This window comes from Tenrec ecaudatus, chromosome 12, assembly GCF_050624435.1.
Source record: "Tenrec ecaudatus isolate mTenEca1 chromosome 12, mTenEca1.hap1, whole genome shotgun sequence".
NCBI lineage: Eukaryota > Metazoa > Chordata > Mammalia > Afrosoricida > Tenrecidae > Tenrec > Tenrec ecaudatus.
Genome location: NC_134541.1, coordinates 66,576,427 through 66,587,848, shown reverse-complemented (window position 1 = coordinate 66,587,848; position 11,422 = coordinate 66,576,427). Strand labels below are relative to the sequence as shown.

Sequence of the window (11,422 nt, the reverse complement as noted above, 5' to 3'; positions counted from 1 at the left end):
TATGCTCTGGATGGCTGCTTACAAGCTTCCAAGGCACTAGGTACTACTCAATGAACTAGGTTGCTATCTTTTAATTTAATGCCAATTCTCTTTTTCTTAGTCCTCTACCCTTCTCTAGCTATCCTCAATGATGTCCTAAATATTAGTGGAAAGTAGGACTTCCTAGAATAGATTCCACATTCCTTGCCTCGCTTTAGGGATGTGATCAAGTCTAGGCAGCAGGGTGTGAACAGAAGCGGTAAAGACAGCTTAAAAGAACAGGACACAGGCCTTCCTTCTGTGTCTCCTGACTGGAAGCTGCACATTACAGTAGGGGCTAGAACAATCACTGTGGACCAAAATGAGAGTCAGTCTCCACTGTCCATGTCCTTATTGCCTGAGACAGAGAAATATATTCTTTATTGGTCACGACATGGTGAATTGAGTCTGTGTCATTTGACCATTCAATATGGAGGTCTTCCTCAGTGAAAGCTGGGAGACCTTAAGCTCCAATCACACTGCCCTTTGTCTACCTGTCTGGCTAAAAGCTAAATGGGACCCGGCAGGTGCCAAACTCAATTGAATTTGAGATTGTCTTTTACAACGGTCCTCTCCAATTCACCTTGACCTTGGTGGTGCTGATAGCTCTGCAGACATCCCAAGGGACCACTCCTAATCGGGACTATTGGGATTCAAGTTTAAGTCTGCTACACGGCACTAGAGGGCTTCAAAAAGTTCCTTGAACAATGAATTCTAAGGTAATGGGATTCTTCCATGAACTTTTTGATGTCCTGCTGTAGAACCCAGCAGTCCCCTCCTAGTTGCAGAACACATTTCGATCAAGTGCTGGATTGGGGTCAAGAGTGGAGCCTGACTGTCATTAGCCAGCTGTGTGATCTTGAACAACTCTCCGTCCTTGAGTCAAAAAGAAGGTGGGACTGGACGAATACATGAAGTTCTTCAGCATTCACATTCTATAACGTGACAGTGTTATGACCAGCTTTGTGGCTGTAGTGTCATCTTCAATAAAGAAAGCAAATGACCTCAGAAAGGTCCATGCTCCTTCTCACCATGCACTCAGCACTGAGTGGTGTCCTGGTCCCTGTGCCAGGGACAGGGCAGGAGGGGGGAAGTACAGTGAGGGATGATGGCCGGGGTGCGTCTTTTAAGAGGCCCGGTCCCTCGGGAGCCATAGGACGCGCGCGCGCGCACGTGCACACACACACACACACACACGTGGAATCAGTGAGAGTAACCCAAGGTTAGGGGAAGTGCCCCTGTTGAGGGACCAAAGCAGAGGGGAGGTCAAGTTGAAGTCTGCACACTTCCCCTTACTTGCCATGTGATCTTGATGGATTTTCCAAATGTTCTAGCTTCAGTCCCCGCACTTAAAAAAGAGAACACTAAAACTGCCCCTCACGACACGTGTGTGGTGGTGATGGTGGGGGGCGGGGGGATGTTTGTACAGCAGCCGACAAACAGTAGGTGCCGAGGAAATGCCATTTGTTCTGCCTTCCTCTGAATCTCTTTAACTCCAGAAACCGAAGGCTTTGAGCGAACGCCTGGCTTTCCCTGCGGCCAGTCTTCTCACCTCTGCCCTTGGGCTTCTATGTTTGTTCTCCCTCCCTTTTTGTGAATCTTTCCTCCCCTGACATCGACAGCTCACTTCCCTGCTCCTCCCTCCTCCCAGCACACTTCTCCCGTCACTCCCCACAGAGGGCCAGGAAAGGTGGGCTCAGACGGATGCCCAGTGGTATTTTAGAAACTGTAATTAAGGGGAAAATTATGCATGTCTCTTGGGTTTTAAAAGGAATTCAGAGCAGAATGAATAAAATGCTAACTTTCCTCTGTCTAATTCACTCATCCACATACTCTGGGGCAAAATGAAGCATAACTCGGTTTTTCCACAAAAGGGATTGGATAGCAGGTCATTCTGGTCAACAGGCCAACAAGAGCAGCAATGTCTATGGTCTTGGCCAATATGAGTCTGTCACGCTCCGTGCCTCTTACCATCTTTTTTCTAAGCTTGACAAGAAAAGGATTCACTAAGCTGAGTTCTGCCTTAACTAGAAGCTAATGCATTTCTACCCTGCCACTGGGGACTGTGTGGACCTGGGGTATTGTGCCCTGGCTTCCTCTCTGAAGAGGTTCACTTTTTCTAGATGTCTTTGGAATCGTCTGTCATACCGATTTCTGACAACCACCGACTTCTTTCTATATCCTTCAAAGTCCCATGAGGTTTCTGTCAGTTCTATACCAGCCAATGCTGACTCCATCTCAACCCTTCCCATCATTTGCTACTCTTCCCACAAGTTTTAGTCTGTGATTTTTCTTTAGTCCACAGGCACACGTGCGTAAAATCGCACTCTTGATGTTTTAGAGGCTATTTCACACCTGAGTGGGACATTTACCCAGATGCTTAGGGCAGGTTCTGTTTCAGCGGTCCTCTTCAGGATGCAGAGGGGTGCTCCCCTTTCAATGGGGCCTGGTCAGGATCTTCTTCCATCAGCCATCAAAATGTCAGTCATCAACACTTCAGCTCTAGCTACCTTGGGTGAGTTTGTGGAATTCTGGGGTACACAGAGTGGATAAGGGGCCTTCAAAAGGTTCATGGCAAAATGGAATGGAAGGATAATGGAATCTCCCACCCCCCTTTTTGAAGCTCCCTTGTCAAGATAGAAATATACGTTCTGGGGTAAAAATAGCAGACAAAGCATAAAGGATCGTATTTTTGAGACAGCACCCAAGGAACAATTATGACTGAGTATTAGATACAAGTCAGAAACTCATTCATGAGATAACAAATGGAGTCGAAGGTATCTGGAATCTTCTGGCCTTCTGAAGCCACAGAATGGCGACTGAGAACAAATCCCTAACAGTCATCAAATACCATTGGCTCAACTGTATGTAATCCGTGGATCTGTAGACTTTTTAAACTAATGAGGTATCAGTTTCCATGTCTGTCAAATGGAGTCCTGGAATCACCTGCCCAGGTGGAAATAAGATTAGGCAAATGGTTTTCTAGTTTATTTTCAGATGAATTAAGCACACATCATAATTCCACAGTGCTAAATCCCTGTGTTCTCTCCCACTCTCTTAATACCAGTGTATCTCCTACCTTGTCCAGCTCCCAGCTACGGACACTGCAGAGGTTAACAACTGCCAAGAAAAGGTCTCCCAGCATGCTTTTTGAGATGGGCCAAGTCCTCCTGAGCATCAGCAGACAGCTAAGCAACAGCAACACGCCCTGCTGCGCCTGTTCTGCCTGCCCCACAGAGCACCTGGCTTTTAATAGTCCGTATTACAGGGTTTCAGGATGCTAGAGCTTAACAGGTTTATGGCTCCTATGTTTAATATTGGAATAAACCATATCTGATAATTGCTGGATCACCATTATTTACTTGTACAATTATTGTTCATTTTTTTAAAAAACCCTTTCTTTTGGGTGCCAATAAGAGGGCGACACTGTAATTGTCTTCACTCTTTCATTTTAATGAGGTCAAAGGGCAGGCAAGGGGAATCAGGTAGTGTTCAGAGGAACTATACAACATCAAAGGTGACCTCCACCAAGTGAGTGAAACACAGCTCACTCTTCAGGAGGATTAGCAGTTCAGGGCCCCTGCTGCAGGACTAGAAGGTAAGGGAATGGCCATAGCCAGGGATTTCACCCAGATTCAGGTTCACCACCTCCCCTATTTATTATTTTTTAGAGTGGTAAATATACAGGTAGCAGAATGCTTTCCAGGCCTACATTCTTCACATGTATAATTCAGTGGCATTAATTACGCACATCAGGTTGCTCAGCCATTACCATGAGTTATTCCTTAATGTCTCCATCACCCTAATAGAAGCTCAGTGGTCTCTAAGCATCATGTCTTCCTCTCTCCCTTCACTACTCTTTTCTCAGTGAAAAAATTATTTTAATTTACTACCTGGGTAGGGAGGCACCTGCTCCCTGAAGCAATCTTAACTGTAACTTTATTTTACAGAATCTATTCTCAGCACGTGGGGCTTGAACACAGTGGAAGATTGCTCTTAGCTGAGTCAAACGCCTCCTTGTTTTGCTGTTTACTCCTCACTTCCCCTAACCCATGGCTGCTGCCAGCCCTCCAGGGGAGGGATTCGGCATGCTTTCTTCTCTAACATTTGGGTTGGCTAAAACCATCATCTCTTAGGGTGGCTAAAATCATTAGAGTCCTCCTTTCTCTCTTCCCTTGCTTCCTGCCTCTCCCTTGCCTCATCTTCCCGGCCCTCGGTTGGCTGAGAACAGTGGGGGACCATAACAGACAGCATGTCATCCATTCCTGACAGCCTCGGCGCTCTAATATGGGCCTGCCAACCCATTACAGTAATGACAGCAGTGCAGAATTAGAACATTCACTCCTACATCCAGAAGGGGAAAATGGGGGGGGGGGGAGGTCGGCTGGAATTGTGCTCTATTTTGCTTTCCCTTTATTTTCTCCTTCCAAAAATGCAGCATTGTTCCCTTTTCTTTTAGCCCATCAAAAGATGAGCAAGAATGCCACTGTATAGCCCCACTCAGCACACATGTTTTCAGAGAGGGTGATGGCATCACTTGAGTCCATCCAGAAGAGATGGTGCCTCGCTCATGATGAAGCGAGCAGAACCTTTCCATTATCATTTCCCCAAATGGGGGCTGTTCATAGGGACATTCATTGCCAGAGCTTCAATAATCTCAACAGGCACTCTGCAGAATTAACTTGCTGCTTTGGACTAGGGGAGAGGAATGTTGTTAATTATCATCTTTCTGACTGTGGATCATAACGTGTTGCCGATAATTATGATAATTAAAGTGATTTGCTTACAATAATTAGTCCCCAGGACTCCCTTGCGGAGGTAAGAGAAAGCGATTGTTCGATTTCACTATGTGGACAAACTGAGGCACATAGAACCCCTTCCTTGTCCTCGGCATAAGTTTTGAGGTCAATGACAAAGCACTAGCCCTGTATGACCACAAGGTTCTGTACGTAGTAAGGGATACAGGCACGGCTCTATCAAGGGTAAGGGACACACTCAACACAAGAAGTACACGCATGGCTGACTGTAATACAAGAATGATGTTCCTGGCCCAGTGGTAGCCTGTGCTTCTGCTGCGTGTGGATGTGTGGGACACGTGCTCAAAGCCTATTGGTACAAGTACTGAGTTTACCAAGGTGTCCATGGCTCTTGTTGGGAACAGGGGGTCCCACGGTTCACACTAGGACACATGGATGGACAGAGACTCACAATCAGCCTCTCTTCTGGCCTTTCTTCCATCAGGCACTCAACCCAAGTGGTTAAGGACCTCTTGCAAAGACCAAGGGCATTTTGTACCAAATCTAACACAGGGGTTCTTGCAGTGTCTTTGGGGAAATGTTCATGTCATTAGTGAGCTGACTGTCAAAGACCTGAAGGAGTCCCGCTGAGTTCCTCCTCAGTTGGGGCCACTGATGCTGTTTCCAGGACAAACATACCCATCGACAGTTAATGCCAGGAATGCAGGCAGACAACTGAGTCCAGGCTGCAAGGTACAACAATGGAACAAGTGCTAAGTCTCAGGGTGAATTTGTCTCTGCTGCTTGTGAGCTGTAGGACCTTAGGCAAGCATACCTGGCTGACACAAATGGTGAACACTCTCAGCTGATCACCAAAAGTTTGAAGGATTGAGTCCATCAACTCCTTTTCAAGGCCCGGAGATCTGCTTCCCCCAAAATCAGCCACTGAAAACCCTATGGAGCCCAGTTATATTCTAACACACATGAGTTTTCCATGAACTAGAATGTATTTGAGGACAACTGATAAACCCTAGTTTATCCACGAATGGGTAGAACAATGCACAATCCATAGGTAAGCTGTGGGGATTCACTATGTGAATCTCTTTGCCCTTGGTCCAGAGCATCAGGATGCTAAGTGAATGCTAGTTTCCTTCTACTTATTCTTCTTTTTAATTTTGATAAAAATTTTGACCTTTCTTTTTCCCTTCTTTTTAAAAAATTCATTTTATTGGGGGCTCATACAACTCTTATCATAATCAACCCATCCATCCATTGTGTCAGGCACATTTGTACATTTGTTGCCATCATCATTCTCAAAACATTTGCTTTCTACTTGAGCCCTTGGTATCAGCTCCTCATTTTTTCTTTAACAGGACCTCTTCCAACATTCAATCTGTCAACATATATTTATTAAGAATCTCCTATATATCCAAAGAAGATAAAACAAAAAGAACATGTCTATCAGAACCCAAAGAAATAGTGAATTCAAAGACTAGAATTCATGGAAAAGTTAACTAAAGTTATGTGGCTCCCAATTTGGTTGAAGACAAGGCACACGCACAAGAAACTTTTAAAAACCAAAAGAAGGATAGAGATAATTAAGCATTAAAATGCCGGGTATCCCTATCAGCTATCGCGTGGAGCCCAAATAATCAGCATGGCACACAAGATCCTGGGCAATCTGGTCACAGAACACCTCTCTTCCCACCAAACTTGATGCCTTCCCATATCAACCTTTTGCAGAAACTGTCATTCCTTAATTTGTTTCATCAATACATCCTTTAAAAAACAATATTGCATATCTATAATGTACGGGCCCATGTGAGTTTCTCAAAGTGCATAGTGCATCAGGTAAGTAGGCCTAGGATCTCATGAACTCGGGTTTCCTTTGTGTAGAATAGTCAGACACGATAGAGAAGTAAAGGATACAACACACTCACATAGCCACGGAGCAGAGCAGACAGATGACTGGAGAATGCCCGGAGACAAGTGGTACTAAGGGGTCAGGGTGAAATTGAAGCTGAAATCGGAATTGGAAGTCAGTTCTGCAAGATGAGGGTGGAGAGTGGAGCTGAGGAAAGAGCTCCAGGCAGATGGAATAGTAACTGCAAAAGGCCTTAGTGAAATGAGCTCCATGTTCTTTAGGCTCATGTGATGGGCTTGATGGACACGGGAAAAAGCTGGCGTGAAGTGCTGCCCGCGCACAAGGCAGGTACCAGATGTGGAGGGTGACAGTCATGGCAAAGCGTGGGCATTGCTTTCTACGTGCGTGTGTGCTCGTGACATGGTTTAAGTAGAGATGGAACGTAAAGTACTTCGTGTTTTAAAGTCTTTGAATGATCCTTATTTGTATTCCACAACCCACATTTCTATGCCTCTGTAGGTTATTCTCTCGAAGATTCTTCTATTCTATTTTGACCTATCAAACTCCTACCTAGGCTTTGAGATCTGACTAAAAAACTCTTCCCCTGAGAAGTCTTCCATGACCTCATTGCAGACCCCATCCCTGGCAATCACCCCTTTTCCCCTCCTATACTCCACACCCTCTAGCATAGCACACACAGCCTAACATGTCACTCCTACCTGCTTATGTGGGTCTCCCTATGAAGGGTTTTGGAACCTGATAGGGGCTTAAAAGATTCAGTAATACTTGTAGTTAGGGTAGGCTCCATGCAAACAATTATTCAAAGATAAAGACAGGTTAGTGTCATACAAATCCTATAGTATCTGCTGAGATAAACATGAGAAATATTGGTAAAGATATTGTCATCAAGAGGGGCTATCCATTCCCAGTGAAAATCATGTGACCACTCCCCTTTCCAAAATAAATACCAACACAGGCAATTCACAAAAATTACAGATGTCAGTTTGTATGTGAATTTCGAAGACTTTTCAGTGCTTGTTTTCCTTCCTTCCTTCCTCCCTCCATTCCTCTAGCAACCTTTAATTCAATGCCTTCTGAATATCCTGTATGGTGCAAGGCTCTGTGGAATATACAGAAGTAGAAACTTATTCTTGGTGAACTCATTGGCTGCACTTCCCCAAGGGAAGGCTAAAGAGGACAGTGGTTTCTAGTTGGTTCCTGGAATCAGACAATATGGGTCTGGACATGGACTCTAATGAGTATGATCTTGAACCACTGACTTAATTCTCAAAATCTTCATTTCCTCACATATAACACGAGGGTGATAACTCACGCCTACTAGGTTTGGCTTGGTCAAGATGTCAACACATGGCTAGAGCTCTGTGAATATTTGTTACTGGATGCTGGTTGCTGTGGAGCTGGCTCCCAACTTTTGGTAATCCCATGCACAGCAGAATGACATGCTGCCCTGTCTTGTGCCATCCCTGGAATTGATTGTGGATTGAATCATTATGCTCTACAGGGTTTTCATGGACCATTTTCCACAACGGCTTGTCGTGCCTTTCTTCCTACTCTGCTTTAGGAAGGAGCACATACACCTCCACTTGACCTGGCTGAGGGCTATGTATGAGATGCACTGACCAGGAATTAAACTGGTCTTCCACATGGAAGGGGAGAATTCTTCCACTGAGTCCACACCGATCCCATGTTGATGTTTCTCCAAGATCCATCTATGAGAGGATAGGTCGGTTCCATTTAGAACTCTTGGTTGGACTCTGTGTAGATTTGTGTTCCTGTCCAAATGCCATGCCCTCAGAATCTGCATCAGCTCTAGTTCCATGGAGACCTGTCCCTGAGTGAGGAGCCAGGAGTCCGAGTTAGTGGAAAGACTTTTTAACTTCCCTATTTTCTTGCTTGTCAAGAGCCCCTTTCTGTATGCTTTTCCACTTATGCGCAGAATCCATTTACTGCTGCTCTTATCTCTTGCCTTAAATATGTCCCGGGGAGATCATAAATGAAGTTCCCCTTGACCTATAAACATCCAGAACCACCTTCAGTGGGTGTCAGCCTTCCGCCTCTCCCTTGCTAGTCAGTCACTTTTCTCTTCCTGTCTCTTGCATCACAAGAGCATTCAGGGTGAGTGCGTTGAGTTCAGGTAAGATGCACGGTGTGATTTATTTGCACCAGGGAATTCTTGATACAACATAATCATCTGAAACTGGCAATTAATTGCATATTGTTTGAAATGTCATGGTGGTTATAAAAAAGAAGGCAAAGCACACCAAGCTTTTTCTTGCAAGTAATCAGTGAGACAGCCTATTCTGGTGTTCAGGTTCTGAATGACTTGATGCAAGCAGTCATCCGAACCAGAGAGCTCCCCTCAACTGTGGACTGTGGACCTTCTCCTCAAAGATGACCCTTGAGTTAGAATCAACTTGGGCTTTTCTGGAGCCCTTTCTTTGGCTCTACATTTCATCCCAGGGCAGGAGAGGAAATTGAAAACCAGTCAGTACAATTTGAAGATGGAAGAGGAAGAACTCTATTAAAATTTGTAGTGGTCACACAATTTCATGTCAACTTGATAAAAGAATGAAGGGGTGGAGTCTAGCCTGGTAATCAGGTCACAACCCGGTGATCCCTCCTTGTGGTTGTGGCCTTCTCAGGAGGATTCTGGGACTACCTCTCTTCCTTCCTGGAGGTGGGACACACTCTGCTAAACATTCTTGTTGTTCAGCCACATGGAGCCATGCTGGTAGCAGCCAGAGCCGTGGAGATGTGTCTATTGCTATTTGGATCCACAGGACTTTCTACCCAGTGGCTTGTGATCTTCCTGCATTCAGCATCATTGCACGTGCTGCATGAGTCTAAAGAGGAATTTATGCATTAGTTTGAAGAGGAATTTATTAATGTCGGACAGATGGGCTAATATTGAACTTAGGGACTTGCTCTGGCCTGGGCTGTTTTATTGATACATAACTATTTATTGATATAAAATTCTCTCTTATACATATATGAGTGTCAATGAATTTGTTTCTCTAGTCAACCCAGTCCAACACAACATTTATTAGCACTAACACTTATTATTATTCCATACCAAGGCAGTCCCTGAGCGGTGCAAAAATGGTTTCCACCTAACTACTAATTGAAAAGTTGGCAGTTTGGATCCACCCATCAGCGTTGTGGGAGGAAGACCTCGCAGCTGACTTTCATAGGAATCCCAAACTCACTGTCATTGAGTCAATTCCAACTCATGGTGACCCCGTCGGACAGGGTAAAACTGCCCCTGTGGGTTTCTGTGACTGTAACTACTTATAGGTGTAGAATGCCTCATCTTTCCCCCATGGAGTAAGTGGAGGGTTTGAACTGCTGACCTTGAGGTTAGCAGCCCAATGTATAACCATTACGCCACCAGGGCTCGTCTTCATAAGACGATAGCTACTGAAAATTCTTTGGTGCATAGTTTACTCTGAAGCACACAAGGTCACCATGAGTTGGAGTCAGCATGGCACGTGTTGGTCTTGTTAGGCTCCGTTGAATTGGTCCCTATACACAAGCAGTACACTCTATGTACAGCACCACACACTATTGCCCGATCCTGCGTCTTACTCCTAATCATTGTTGTTTGAGCCCACTCTGTTCATCCATTTCATTAAGAGTAGTCCAGAGAATGGACACTGGTACAGATAGGAACTGGAAACACAGGGAATCCAGGTCAGATGATCCCTTCAGGACCTGTGTTGAGAGTGGTGATACTGGGAGGGTGGAAGGAGGATGGGGTGGAAAGGGGGAACCGATTACAAGGATCTAGATATAACCTCCTCTCTGGGGGATGGACAACAGAAAAGTGGGTGAAGGGAGTGGGTAAGATATGACAAAATAATAATTTATAAATTATCAACGGATCATGAAGGAGAGGGGAGTGGGTAGGGAGGGGAAAATGAGGAACTGATAATAAGGGCTCTAGGAGAAAGTAATGTTTGGAGAATGATGATGGCAACAAATGTACAAATGTGCTTGACACAATGGATGTATGTATAGATTGTGATAAGAGTTGTACGAGCCCCCATTAAAATGATTTTAAAAGAAAGAGTAGTCCTCTTTTTCACTGACGCTGTCTTTTCTTTTCTTAATTGTCAGTAGTGGAACAATCCACCCTTTATATTTGCAAAGGGTGAATATAAAGCTACTATATTTCTCTAGGACATTTATAAAGAGTTATCTTCACCTTGATACCCTGTACTTTTCAAATCCCTTCTCCACAGTCTGGTCTCTCCTGATAACATTTCTAAAGCACGAGAGATGTCGTCTTGCCATCTTTGCTTTCAAGAAGCATTCTGGCTGTACTTCTTCCAAGGCAGACTTGCTCGCTCGTCTGGTAGTTTATGGTACAGTCAATATTCATAATTCAGCACCATTAGTCAAAGGCATCATTCTTTTTTGGGTCTTCCTTATTAATCATGCCATTTTCACGCAATAGAGGCAGTTGAACATACCATGGCTTAGGCGAAGTGTGTGTCTTCATCTCCAGAGTGACAGCTTTGAGTTTAAATGCTTTCAAGAGGTATTTCACAGAAGATTGGCCCAGTGCAACACACCCTTTAAGTTCTTGACAGCTGCTTACAAGGGTGCTGATTGTGGTTCCAGGTAAAATGAAATTCCTGACAACGTCAATCTTTTCTTCATTGAGCCTGATGTTTATAGGCCAGCTGTGACATGTTTTGTGTTCATTACTTGATCTTTATGATTCAACAGTATTGGATATAGGATCTATATCCATTGTATTGACACTTTCACACTCATTAGC

General features: G+C 44.5%; 1 non-coding gene across 1 annotated transcript; it reads right to left on the bottom strand.

Moving 5' to 3' along the window:
* Positions 1–10,746: 10,746 nt before the first annotated feature.
* Positions 10,747–10,871, bottom strand: LOC142423668 (small Cajal body-specific RNA 24). The gene has a single exon (XR_012779273.1).
* Between the last annotated feature and the right edge of the window lie 551 nt (positions 10,872–11,422).